A 14,926-nucleotide genomic window follows, 5' to 3' on the forward strand; every position below is an offset into this window, starting at 1 on the left:
GGTTGAGTTTTGGAAGGTTGTATTTTTCTAGGAATATTTCCATTTCTTCTAAGTTTGCCAGTTTATTGGAATAGAATTGCTCATAGTAATTTTTTTTATTTTATTTTATTTTTTTTACAATTCTTTATATTTCTGTTGGGTCTGTTGTTATTTCACTTTTTTTTTTTTTCTAATTTTGTTTATTTGGGTCCTCTCTCTTTGCTTCTTGGCGAGTCTGGCTAGAGGTTCATCAATCTTGTTTATCTTTTCAAAGAACCAGCTCTTGGTTTCATTGATCTTTTGTATTTTTTTGTTTTTGGACTTTATGTCATTTATTTCTGCTCTGATCTTTAATATTTCCTTCCTTCTTCTCACACTCCATTTTTCTTGTTGCTCTCTTCCTAATTATTCAAGTTGCAGAGTCATATGGTTTATTATTATTATTATTATTATTATTTTTTTTTTTTTTAGGTAGGTCTGTAATGATGTGAACTTCCCTCTCAGGAGTGCTTTCACTGTGTCCCATAGATTTTTTGATTGTTGTGTTTTTATTGGAATTTGTTTCCAGAATGCTTAGAATTTATTCTTTGATCTCTTTGGTAACCCAATCATTGTTTAATAGCATGATATTCAGCCTCCAAATGTTTGAATTTTTTGTGTTGTTTTTATTGAACTTTATTTCTAATATTATGCTATTGTGATCTGAGAAGATGCTTGAAATGATTTCAATTTTCTTGAATTTGGAGAGATTTTGCCTGTGTTCCAATATGCAGTTTATCTTTAAAAATGTCCTATCTGTGTTTGAGAAGAATGTATATTCTGTAGTTTTGATTTGGAATGTTCTGAAGATGACGATTAATTCCATCTGATCTAAAAGTGAGTCATTTAGGATTGTTATTTCTTTGCTGATTTTTTGTCTAGAGGACTTATCTAGTGATGTTGATGGAGTATTAAAGTCCCCTACTATGATTTTATTGCTGTCAATCTTTCCCCTGATATCTTCCAGAAGTTTTTTTTTTTTTTTAATATATATTTGGGTGCTCCTATAATGGGTACATATATGTTTACCAGAGTTATATCCTCTTGTTGTATTGATTCCTTTATAATTATGAAGTGGTCTTCATTGTATCTTCTTATGGTCTTCACTTTGAGGTCTATTTTTACAGATATAAGTATTGCTACTCCAGCATTTTTTTTTTCATTTCCATCTGCCTGAAAGATATTTTTCATCTCTTCACTTTCAGTTTTGGTGAGTCCTTTTTTTTTGAGGTGGGCTATCTCATATAGACAGCATATACATGAGTCATTCTTTCTTGTTCATTCAGTCACTCAATGTCTTTTGATTTAGCACTTATGTTTAAAGTTATTATTGATAGGTATTGTTTGTAGCCATTTCTATTCTTTTCACCTGTGTTCCTTCCTCCCTTTTTATTTCTTCTTTTTACAGCATTCCCTTGAGCATTTCTTGCATTACTGGGTTGGTAGTGATAAACTCCCTTAGCCTTTTTTTGCCTGCGAAACTCCTGATTTCTCTTTCAATTTTGATTGATAGCTTTGCTAGATAGAGTATTCTTGGATTCAGTCTTTTGCTTTGCATCACTTTTTATACTTAATTTCATTCCCTTATGGCCACATGTGCTTCTGTTAAAAAATCATTTGATAATCTCATGGAGGCATGGGCACTCAGTGCAGCCTCATGCATGCACCAAGGATCAGTTTCCCCCATGTGCGCACACAGAGAATCAGAGTCACTGGAGCTTAGTGTGGCTTTGTGCACACACCTAGAATCAGGGTCCCTGAATGCACACACTGAGAAACGGAGTCAATGAAATCAGAGGTCCCAAGCATGCGCTGGGAATCAGAGTCCCCGTGTGTGCGCGCAAGATTTGAGATTCAGAGTCTCTGGTGCTTGATGTGGCTTCACGCAAGTGCTGAGCATTGGGGTCTCTCTGCCTGTGTGAGGAAAATCAGAATCCCCACGTGAGCGCATTGAGAATCAAAGTCACTGGTGCTCAGTGTGGCCTTGCATGTGTGCCAAGAATCAGTCCGTATGCATGTGCTAATAATCAGAGTCCCCTTGTGTGCGTGAAATGAGACACAGAGTCTCTGCATGCATGTGCTGAGAATCAAAGTCACCGGCGCTCAATGTGGTCTCATGCACACACATCCTGATAATCAGAGTGTCTTACCTGTTAGGGGGGCTGGGTTGAACAGCCACCCTGTGTGGGAGGGAGGTCCACTCACATGCTATGGGTCGTGCAGGCCTTGTGCTGTTGCAGCAGGTCGATAGGGAGGGGGATGCACTCTGTGACTCACAGACATCTGCAGCCACGATGTCTGGAGCCTCCGTTTCCCTGGGTGTGCAACTGTAGTAGCAGGTCTTTGTCCGGAGTGGCTATATGGTCTGAGCCAGTCTGCGTGGTGGTGAGGCTAGAATCCTAGTCACAAGCAGTTCTGTCCCTCAAGATGGCATAGTTGTATGCCAGTGCTGGCTGCTCAGAGTGTTTGCAGCAGCAGCAGGGTCACAGTCTAAAACCACCTGCCAGCCAGCCCCCGAAAGTCCTGCAGGATCTAACTGTCCCGAGCTCACACACACACTCACCACACATGTCCACACGCTCCCCTTTGCTCTCTCCCTCTCTCACACACTCTCTCTCCCTATTGTCTTCCTTCCCAGTCTACAGCATACTTTATCTTTAAGTTGGATTTCTATATATAGCAACATCCAAGTAAAATATTTTGCCATCCTGTATTTTCTTAGTCCATTTTATCTTCCACATTCCTTGACAATTATTTCATATTTTGTTACTTTCCTCAGACTTCTCATTACTTCACTCCATCCATACTCTCAGTTAATGACTTGCTTACTATTTAACTGAGAAAATGTGATCAAAAGAGAACTTCCACAAGTGTCCATAGCATATCCCACTGACTCTGCATCTGAGACCTTACAGTCCACCTTTCTTTTTTTTTTGTTATGAATGGACTATCCTAACTCCTTGCCAAGGGTAATCCTTATACTTGTACATAAAATAAAAATTTCGGTCCCTGGGCTCTACTCAAGTATATTACTTTGCAATTTTTTTTTCTCTCTTTCTTGTATAGTCAGATTTCCCACCCTCACCTATTGAATAATTGTTGTCAGCCACTATTTGTCCTATATTTTGTGGTATTTTTCTGTCATTCTTTACATAAAAAAAATCCTCTCCCCTTTCTCCCTCTCCCCCTCCCCCTTCCTCTCACTCTCTCTCTCCCTTTCCCTCTAAAAACCAATAAACCATTAAAACAAACAAGAAAACAACCCCCAGATGGGAATTTCTATTAATTTAAAACATTTCTAATAAACAAGTGTACTTAAAAAAGTTTTGTGCATGTTGGAGGTGTTTGAAATTTGGTGGAGGTGACTGATAAATATTACAGAAATGCATGAAGAATGACGAAAAGGCATGAAAGTCATTGAGTTCTCATCTAAGCATTCTGTTAAAGCTTTCTGGAGAAAACAAGACTTTCACAGCAGTTTGAAGGATGAAACTGAAATGGTGATAAGGCATGAAGTTGTTGTAACCACATGGTTCTCTTTGAAAGAAGGTTCACAGGCAGTTGTAGTATTACTACTTCTGGAGGGCTTAGGAAGAAATGATATAAAGATCAGAGAAGAAAGCCCTAGTTAAAGGAACTCTGCTTTTTAATAACTCCAAAGTGACACTTTGAACTTAATCATAATTTAGTTTAGACTCTGTAAACTACCTGTTTCCCCAAAAATAAGACAGTGTCTTATATTAATTTTTGCTCCCAAAGATGCTCTAGGTCTCATTTTCAGGGGATGTCTTATTTTTCCATGAAGAAGAATATGGTACACATTTATTGTTAAATGAAAATAAAGGAAATTTATTACCTGTATATGGTACAATAGTACGGTATTTGTCAACACAAACCAGACAAACTGTGATCCTACAGTATCAAGAATTTACTCATTTATTCAATGACAATCATGTCATCATCTTCTGGAACATCATCATAACAATCCAATTCCTGAATTTCCTAGTGAATTTCTTGTGACTCCATTTTTTTCAGAATCAGTGGACCAAATCTCTCATGCCTGGCTGGGGGGTGGGGGTGGGGGTGGGGAGAAGGCTTATTTTTGGGGGGATGCTTTATATTTCACCCAGAAGGAAACCTGTAAGTAAGTCTTATTTTCGGAGGATGTCTTATTTTCAGGGAAACACGGTATTATTGATAAAATTAATAAAATTTTATTTATTTTTTAAATTACAAGATTAAAAGGGTACTTAGCATTTTTATTCTTTTTTATTTTTAAAAATATATATTTTATTTATTTTTTTACAGAGAGGAAGAGAGAGGGATAGAGAGTTAGAAACATCAATGAGAGAGAAACATCTATCAGTTGCCTCCTGCACATTCCCACTGGGGATGTGCCCACAACCAAGGTACATGCCCTTGACTGGAATTGAATCCAGGACCTTTCGGTCCACAGACTGACGCTCTATCCACTGAGCCAAACCGGTTTTCACGGAACCTAGCATTTTTAATTGCTCTGAGCTTCTCAATTATTTAACTAATTTAATATCCAGCCCTATTTTGAAGAGCAGACCAATTAAATTTGCCATTTTTTGCAGAAGAGCTAGGTACAACAGAGGCTGTAAAAAAAACCTGAAAATATTTGTCAGTAGAGTGAATATTTGGTTTAGAGGATAGAAGTCTATCTGACATCATATTTTAATATAAATTCCTAATTAATTAAATGAAAACAACACCAATATTTGAAGAAAAAGGCAATATAAATATAATCTTGGGGTGAGGAAGTATTTTCTAAGAATAATACCAAAATTAGATACAATTTTTTAAGAGGTCAGTAGTTTTTATCATTTTTAACATAAATGTCTTTTTAAAAATTAGAGCACTGGAAAAAAATATGTTGCACCATATTACATTAAAAATCAAGATCCTTAATATATAATGAGCTTTTAGAAATCAAAAAATAGATGAGTACAACAAAAAGAAAATGACAAATGTCATTAGTGGAGACTGCCAAGAGAATACAGATGGTTAACACATTTTTGACACAATATTCACTCTTACTACAATTCCAAAAGTGTCGAATAAGATACTACCCCTCCTCCATCAATTGATAATGATTATTTTTAAAATCCTCACCTGAGTACATATTTATTTGAGAGTGTGTGAGAGAGAGAGAGGGAGAGAGAGAGAGAGAGAGAGAGAGAGAGATCCATGTGAGAGAGGAACATCCATTGGCTGCCTCTTGTATGTTTCCTGACTGAGGATCAAACCCCCAACCTAGGTAGATGTACTGACTGGGAATCAAACCCGCAGCTTTCTGGTGTATGGAACAATGCTCTAACCAACTGAATCACCCGGCCAGGGCAGTTGATGAAGATTAAAAATAATAATATTTGCCCTAACTGGTTTGGCTCAGTGGATAGTGCATCAGCCTGCGGACTGAAAAGTCCCAGGTTGGATTCCCATCAATGGCATATACTTTGGTTGCAGGCACATCCCCAGTAGGAGGTGTGCAGGAGGCAGCTGACTGATGTTTCTCTCTCACTGATGTTTCTAACTCTCTATCCCTCTCCCTTCCTCTGTAAAAAAATCAATAAAGTATATTTCTAAAATAATAATAATAATAATATTCATTGTTGGCTAGGGTTGAGGGAAACAAGCAAATATTGTAATAGTGCCATAAATACAGGTTCATCTTCCCAGAGGAAGAATTGGCAATATTTATTTAACATCTTTAACATTTATTAAAAATATTCCCTTTGTTGCTGTAATTCCTACTGCAAGAATGAGGATAAAGGCATAAAAATAATTTATCTCAGGATTTTCAATATTAATAAGATCTGAGTCGAATACTGTATACACCTTCTAGTCATTAAAATTACATTACAAAAGAATATCAATTAACATAGGAAAATGTTTAAGCTATATTGTTTAAAGTCAAAACAGCAGATTTTAGAATTGCATGTATTATATGATGTTATTGCTGTAAAAAAAATGCTATGTACAAATAGAAAAGAAATGGAAGAAGAAACAATAAAATATTGAAAACTATCTTTTAATGTTAGGATTATAAGCAGCTGGATTATAAAGTTTCTTATGTGTTACCCAACAAAACCTGTTTTTGTTATGGTTGGTTTGAATTGGTAATAGAATTTTGAGTCAGTGTTATCACGTTGACAGAAATTGAATTAAGGACAAAACTTAGGCTGGACTTCTAGCATGATAGATGGCTATTGAATGGCAAAATGATTTGTTGATGGGATGGTTTTAAATATTCTGTGTGATTTAAAGTGAGGACTTTGGAACAACTGGAATTTGGATGGTCTTATTTGGTAGACTTCTTAGGACTCTGTTTTTATAAAGTCCTGAGTAGCCATCTGGGAAAGATCATCTCAGGACAAGCTTGGCCTCATAGCAAAGCCTCACAGTAAGAAGCTCACTGTTTCTCTTATCACAGTGCCTGTCCCTTATCACATGTGTCTCAGTGCAACTCTCTTAGATTTCCTGAAACCTGGGAAGGGACCTGGTTCAGTAAAACCAGGGGTAGGAAAACTTTTTTCTGCTGAGGACAATTTGGATATTTATAACATCATTCACTTAATATAAATTTACTAGAGGCCCGGTGCATGAAATTTGTGCATGGGGGGGGAGGGTTGAGTGGGGGAGGCAGTGTCACTCAGCCCAGCCTGCACCATCTCCAATCTGGGACCCCTTGAGGGATGTCCAAATGCCCGTTTAGGCTCGATCCCTGTAGGATCAGGCCTAAATGGGCAGTTGGAGCTCCCTCTCACAATCCAGGACTGCTGGCTCCCAACCACTCGCCTGCCTCTGCCTGATTGCCCCTAGCTGCTTCTGCCTGCCAGGCTGATCAACCCTAACCACTCCACTGCCAGCCTGATCAATGCCTAACTGCTCCAATGCTGGCCCTATTGCCCCTAACTGCCCTTCCTGCTGGCCTGATTGCCCACAACTGCCCACCTCTGCAGACCTGGTCTCTCCCAACTGCCCTCCTCTGTCACCTGCCCTCCTTGCTGGCCTGATCACCCACAACTCCCCTCCCCTGCTGGCTTGGTCACTCCTAACTCCCCTCCCCTGCAAGACTTGCCCTCCCAACTGCCCCCCTGCAGACTTGGTCCCCCCCCCCCCCAACTGCCCTCCCCTAATGGCCTGGTCTCCCCCAACTGCCCTCCTCTGCTGGCCCAGTCACCCCTAACTGCCCTCCCCTATAGGCCTGGTTCCCTCCAACTGCCCTCTCCTGCCAGGCTGGGTTTCCCCCAACTGCCCTCCCTTGCTGGGCTGATCTCCCCCAATTGCCCACAACTGCCCTCCCCTGCCAGCCATCTCGTGATGGCCATCTTGTGTCCACATGGGGGCAGCCATTTTTGACCACATGGTGGTGGCCATCTTATGTCTTGAAGTGATGGTCAATTTACATATTACTCTTTTATTAGATAGGATATTGCTTGAAAAAAGTTCCTAGATTTATTGAATTTTGAGTTAGGCCTTGACAGGGTCAGATTTATTGAATTTATGGGTTGCCTTGACAGGGTCAGACCCAATAATTTTAAGGGCCTTATAGAACCTGTAGGCCAGACATTACCAAACCTTGAGTTAAACAAAAATAAACAAGCAAACAAAAAAACCCCTCAAAACACAAAGAAACATCTTTGACAGTTTGGCAAGAAACATTCTTTGGTGTCATTCTTACAGAAAGTAACCCAAAAGGAGAGAAAGGCATTCTGCAGCTTGTGGAATTTCATCATCCTTTTCACAAGCAGGGTAGCATCCGTGTATAGTGCCATCCAACTCCACCTCTTGGATGGATCTTGTCCTGGCATTTATGCCCTGACAGTTCCTTAGCACTGCAGGCTGTAATAAACCAGTTTTGACCAACTCTTAGTGAGAATGCCAAGAAAAAAGGACTTGGAGTCTAAGATATTACTGAGCCCCAAATTGTGTTGATATGGACTAGGTACTTCTTTTTGGTCCAATGTTTGTTAACCTTTACTCTTTTAGCAGTAAGACAGATTTTTTAATGAATTATTGAGATAAATATTATGTGTAATTCAAAACATAATATTGATAAGTCAGAGATGATTTACATGGGAATGGGCAAGTGTGGTTAGAAACCCTGTTACTCTGTGTTACCTTTTCTCTAACCTAGATAGGGGTACTTCTTGAAACCACTTCTTGAAAATCATGGATACATCTGATTTTCAGAGACATTCAATGACTTGGTCAATATATGTAACAGCAGAGTCAAGGTTGGAATCCAGAACTACTTATCCTGAGGGATGTTCCCACCACATTATGTGTTGTGTTCCTTCTCTAGCACGTCATCCTTAGAAACCTCTACATCTTGAGGTGAAGGATGTGTTAACTAACCTTCTGTGTTAATCATTTTGAAATATAGATGTGTATCATATTATCACATTACACTTTACACTTGCACAATTATATCTTAGTAAAACTGGAAAAAAAATTTAAACTAATAAAAGCCTAGGTGGCCACCACAAGATGGCCAGCAGGGGAGGGAAGCTGTGGGCAATTAGGCCAGCAGGGAAGGACAGTTGGGGGTGACCAGGCTGGCAGGGGAGGGTAGTTGGGGGTGACCAGACCTGCAGGGGAGGGTAATTAGGGGCAATCGGGCTAGCATGGGAGCAGTTAGGGGGCAGTCAGGCTGGCAGGAAGAAGTGGTTAGGGGCAATCAGGCAGGCAGTAAGTGGTTAGGAGCCAGTACTCCTAGATTGTGAGAGAGATATTCTATTGCTAGTTTAGGCCTGATCCTTACAATTGGCTGTTGGACATCCCCCAAAGGGTCTCAGATTGGAGAGGGTGCAGGCTGGACTTAGGGACACCCCTCTAGTGCACAAATTTTGTGCACTGGGCCTCTAGTAAATAGATAAAAAGGAAAGCCTCCATGGCTCCTTTTAGAAAAACAGACTGTGTCTTGTGGTTAGGGAGGAAAAGGAGCAGAGTAGATGTCACATGATGAAGATGTGAGAAACTATAAGAACCTCAGTGGGAAAGCCACACAGTGCCTCCACACACTGAGGCCCTTGACAATGATGCCAAAACCTCCTTCAGGCTGTGTTTCCTGGAGGACACGAAGGGGCTTCTCTGCAGGAGTTCTCTCCTGCTGTTCTGTGTGGCTTGAATCTGCAGGCCTTTCAAGGTCACAGTGGGCCCTCTGAAAGAACCTTTGATTTAACGTGTACGGGAATTCCCACTGGCATATTAAATGTTTTTCTGTTTTATCATTTTCCTGCAACTAGCAGCTTTTGGCATGCAGTCTATTTTTATGAACATTATAAGTAAATATTCTAGGGTGAGTTACAGTGATGAATATGGACATGAAAGCCTAAGGCTGGAAGACATTAGGCTTCACTGAAAAAAGTGGGAATGGAAAAAGTAAATATCAAGGATTTTAAAATACTTGTCAAAGCTTTGCAACTCTGCCCTGTGCATACAAAATCAAATTTAATAGAATTAGACCAATAAAAGCAAGTTGGTTTAAAGAGATATATAGATAGATATCAAAAAATTTAATTGATTTTACTTTGAGCTTGGGGTTTTATTAAAAGAAAGAGAATAAGTAGAGTTAGATTTTCACATCAATAACCATTAGTTTTGTTTTCCAGACAGAACTAGTTCCTTCCAGACTTTTCTACAAAGCATGACAGACAGATTTCTAAGATATCAAGCTACTAGCAAGAGTTTCCAGGGACCATGGGCCACTTTTGGTTCAAATATTCCTTTGAAAAATATTCCCCAAAATAAATAAGGTGTGGAGTATAGTATTATTTTCCAGTACCCTCCTGAGCTGGACAATCTTGGTGAGCTGCTTGAAAGCCGAGGTCAGGAAAACTTTTATGGACATTGAATTATTCTCTGCAGAAAGATTACTCTTTCCCGGGAGACTGCTGAATCTCTGCAGTGGTTATGCCTGTTTTACAATCACAGGCCTGTAAATCCGCAGAGAATCTATGCAGAGTATATTGATCAACAGTTCCAAAGTGATATCTGCCTCAAGACGCCCCCCACAAGCATCTTTTCTACTTTCTCTTCCCTCTCATAGTCCCTGGCACAGATCAGAATGATTGGGGATGAGGGAGCTTAACAAATACTAGTACAGTTGATTTACTTTTAAATATATATATATATTTAAAAGATTGATTTCAGAGAGGGAGGGAGAGGGAACAAGAGATAAAAAAATATCAATTATGAGAGAGATTTATTGATTGGCTATCTCCTGCATGCCCCATAGGATCCAGCCCACAACCCAGCCATGTGCCCTGACTGGGAATTGAACTGTGGCCTCCTGGTTCACAGGTTGACATTTAACCACTTAGCCACAAAGGTGGGGTACAGTTGATTTACTTTGCTACACTAATTTTGCCCTATCAATCTATTCTTATATCTCTGCCTTCCTGATTTCCCCTAACCACTTCTGCCTGCCAGCCTGATCACCTCCTAACCACTCCCATGCCACCCTTATTGATGTCTAACTGCTCCCCTGACAGCCTGTTTGCCTCCAACTTCCCTCCTCTGCAGGCCTGGTCACCCATAACTGCCCTCCCATGCAGGGTTGACCACCTCCTACTGCCCTTCCTTGCAGGCCTGGTACCTCCCAACTTCCCTCCCCTACTGGCAATCTTGTGGTGGCCATCTTGTGTCCACATAGGGGCAGGATCTTTGACCACATGTGGGCAGCCATATTATAAATTAGAATGATGGTCAATCTGCATATTACCCTTTTATTAGATAGAATAAAGGCCTGGTCCAGGGGTGGGGGCCAGCTGGTTTTCCCTGAAGGGTGTCCTAGATAAGGGTGGGGGTTCCCTTGGGGCGTGGGGTGAGGGGCCTATGGTGGTTTGCAGGCCAGCCATGCCCCCTGGAGACCCAAGTGGAGGCTCTGGTATCTGGAATTTATTTACCTTCCACAATTGAAACTTTATAGCCTGGAGCAGAGCCAAGCCTCCTGCTCACTCCCTGGTGGCAGCCATTTCTGTTGGAATTTATGTATCTTCTATAATTGAAACTTTGTAGCCTGGAGTGAAGGCCTGAGCCGGCCAGGGCTGCAGAAGCTTGGCTTGCTTCATCACCAGGGCAACCCTAGCCTTCTGCTCTTTCAGCTCTGTGGCTGCTGCCCTTTCTGTTAGAATTTATTTATTTTCTATAATTGAAACTGTCGCCTTGAGTAGAGGTCTAAGCTGGCAAGGGCAGGCAGAAATCTTGGCTTCCTCCATTGTCAGGGAAACCCAAGACTTCCTCCTGCTCTCTGGGGCTGGAGCCATCTTGGTTGGGGTTAGTTTGCATACTCATTCTGATTGGCTGGTGGGTGTGGCTTGTGGGTATAGCAGAATGATGGTTAATTTGCATATTATACTTTTATTAGATAGGATGAGGAAGGGAGAGGAACAAAAAGATAGAAACATCAAGAATGGGAGAGAATCATTGACCGGCTGCCTTATGCATGCCCTACATTGGGCATGGAGCCTACAAGCCAGGCTTGAGCCCTGACCAGGAATCAAATTGTGACTTCCTGATTCATAGGTTGACGCTCTACCACTGAGCCCTTCCAGCTGGGACTGATATTTCATTACTGACTTTCTGTTTGTTTGATCTGTCTGGAGCTGTCAATGGAGTGTTAAAGTCTCCAATTATGATTGTGTTTTGATCTTTTTTTTTTTTTCTTTCTAACTCTGAGTATTTTATATATTTCAGTGCTCCCTGGTTGAGTGCATATATATTAAAAAGTGTTTTGTTTTCTTGATATAGTGTTCCCTTTATCATTATAAACTGTCCATCTTTGTCTCTTGTTACCTTTGATATCTTAAAATCTATTTTGTTAGATGTAAGTATGGCTACACTAAACTTTCTTTTCTGTGGATGTTATTTGCTTAAAGAGCCATTTTCACCCTTTTACTTTGAATCTACATTTGTCTTTGAAGTCTATAATAGATGCATCTTTTATGGGCAGCATGTGGTTGAATTTTGTTTTTTGATTCACTCTGTGCCTCTTTATTAGTGAATTCAGACCATTTACATTTAGAGTAATCTTTAATGTATGAGGATTTCCTATAGCCATTTTATCTTTTGTTTTCACAGGTAGTTCTATGCCTTCATTAGTTCTTTTCCTTTGTGTTTCTGTCTGTTGTTTTTGTTTGGTGGTATTCCATACTTCTTTCCTCTATTTCCTCTTTTTTATTTATTTATTTTTTATTTAAAAAAGTTTTTATTGCTCAGATTATTGCAGTTATTCCTCTTTCCCCCCTCCCCAATGCTCCCCTCCACCTGGTTCCCACCTCACCCCATGCCCTTCCCGCTCCCCTCCTCCCCCTACCCCCCCACGCTTCTGCCCACTGTCCTCATCCATAGGTGTATGATTTTTGTCCAGTCTTTTTCTGCACCCCCACACCCTTTTCCTCTAGAGCACATGTGTCAAACACAAGGCCCGCGGGCCAAATCCGTCCCGCCAGGCCTTGCAATGTGGCCCGCACCGCGCTGTCATCACTGCACTCCGCTGCTGCGTTTCCATCACAATGACAGTTTATGACTGTTCAGTAAACCATTCGGCCCGCGATTTAGGCTGGATTTTAGATTTTGGCCCCTTCTCTGATTGAGTTCGACACCCCTACTCTAGAGGATTGTCAGTCCACTCCCTTTTTATACCCCTGATTCTATTATATTCATCAGATTATTCTGTTCATCAGATTTTTTATTCACTTGATTTTTAGATTCACTTGTTGATAGGTATGTATTTGTTGTTCATAATTTTTATCTTTACCTTTTTCTTCTTCTTCCTCTTCTTAAAGAATACTTTTCAGAATTTTATATAATACTGGTTTGGCAGTGATGAACTCCTTAAGCTTTTTCTTATCTGTGAAGCTCTTTATCTGACCTTCAATTCTAAATGATAGCTTTGCTGGGTAGAGTAATCTTGGTTGTAGGTTTTTGCTATTCATCACTTTGAATATTTCTTGCCACTCCTGTCTGGCCTGCATAGTTTCTGTTGAGAAATTAGCTAACAATCATATAGGTGCTCCCTTGTAGGTAAGTAACTAACTGTTTTTCTCTTGCTACTTTTAATATTTTCTCTTTGTCTTTTCCTCTTCGCATTTTAATTATAATGTGTTTTGGTGTGGTCCTCTTTGGATTCCTTTTGTTTAAGGTTCTCTGTGCTTAAGGTAACTCTACTTTTTTCACCAGGTAGGGGAAGTTTTCAGTCATTATTTCTTCAAATAAGTTTTCATTATCTTGCTCACTCTCTTCTTCTGGCACTGCTATAATTCCAATGTTGGTACACTTGAAGTTGTCCCAGAGGCTCCTTATACTATTTTTATGTTTTAGGATTCTTTTTACTTTTCTGATTGGATGTTTTTTACTTCTTTGTATTTCAAATCTTTGACTTGATTCTTGTCAGCTGTTGGATCTCTGTATGCTATTTCAGTCAGTGTATACTTAATTTCTAGTTGGTCCTTTTTCATATCCTCAAGGGTCTCACTAAATTTATCAGCCTTTTCTAAAAAATTCTTAAAAACCAAATAACCTTGGTTTTGAACTCTATATCCAGTAGTTTGCTTTCCTCCATTTCTTTCATTTGTGACCTCAGTTGTCTCTGCATTGAGACAACTTTTCCCTGAGTTGATAGGGTGGCTTTATGGCTAGATGTTCTTATAGGGCCCAGTGGCTCAGTCTCCGCAGATATCTGAGGAGGACATTCTAGGTGCACCCCTTTGTGGGCTGTGTGTACAATCTTGTAGTTAAGCCTTGATTGTTGTTGGTATCACTGGGAGTAATTGACCTACAGGCCAATTGGTTGTGAGGATCAACTGTGTCTACAATGAAAGAACTTCTGTGCTGGAGACACCTTCATGAGGCAAGACTTGCTTCAGTTGGGCTTTGGTGCTCACTGAATCTGCTCCCTGAGTGTGTCCCTTATAAATCTGAAGAGTTGTAATGTGGATGGTCCTACTCTGATTCCTGGGTACACTGGCTCTTGGATCTCCAAGGAGGTACTAATTTACTCTCTGCCTGAGGCCACACAGCAGGAGCTATGGAGAGATCTGCAGATTCCTCTTCTTTGTTTAGGTTTTGGAGATGCCAAGATGAGGACCAGCTGTGAAGAAATACAAGCTGCTGTGCCTTGGGCCTTCTTTTGTATGCAAGGGGCCTTGGGCCTTCTTTTGGATATCATGGGTCTCTCTGACTCAGCTGAAGTTAGTTAGGTAAGATTAGTGTTCAAAAGACCAAGCCATTCATATGAAAAAGCCTCTGTGCACAGCTTGAATGGGGGGAGTCTCAGGACGGAGCAAATAGTAATGACTTCCCATCAGCCCTGCCCTTCGAGGTTCCTGAGTGTCAGTGTCCCATGGTAAATGCTGCAAGCATCTCTGAGAGAAAGTTGCCTTTGAGTTCTGCCCGCTGCCAGGCAGTCCAGTTTCTCCCTGTATGAGTCTGGGTCTCTAGAGTTTTTCCTGGAACTGGAGTTCAGAGCAGTAGGGAGCTGTGTCTCCCTGCAGATTGAAAAAGCCAGCCTCATACTCAGTTACCAGCCCTCTCTTCACACACTCGTGCATGCCTTGTAGTTTTTTTGTTTGTTTGCTTGTTTGTTTGTTTTGTTTTTTAATATATTTTATTGATTTCTTACAGAGAGGAAGGGAGAGGAGAGGGATAGAGAGTTAGAAACATCGATGAGAGAGAATCATCAATCAGCTGCCTCTTGCACACCCCCTTCTGGGAATGTGCCCACAACCAAGGTACATGCTCTTGACCAGAATCGAACCCAAGACCTTTCAGTCCACAGGCCAATGCTCTATCCACTGAGCCAAACTGATTTCGGCTATAGTTTTGAATTGGTTGTGTGAGGCAGCAAGTTCAGGTATTTACCTATGCCACCATATTG

The sequence above is a fragment of the Pipistrellus kuhlii genome, unplaced genomic scaffold, assembly GCF_014108245.1.
Source record: "Pipistrellus kuhlii isolate mPipKuh1 unplaced genomic scaffold, mPipKuh1.p scaffold_m20_p_3, whole genome shotgun sequence".
Taxonomy (NCBI): Eukaryota; Metazoa; Chordata; class Mammalia; order Chiroptera; family Vespertilionidae; genus Pipistrellus; species Pipistrellus kuhlii.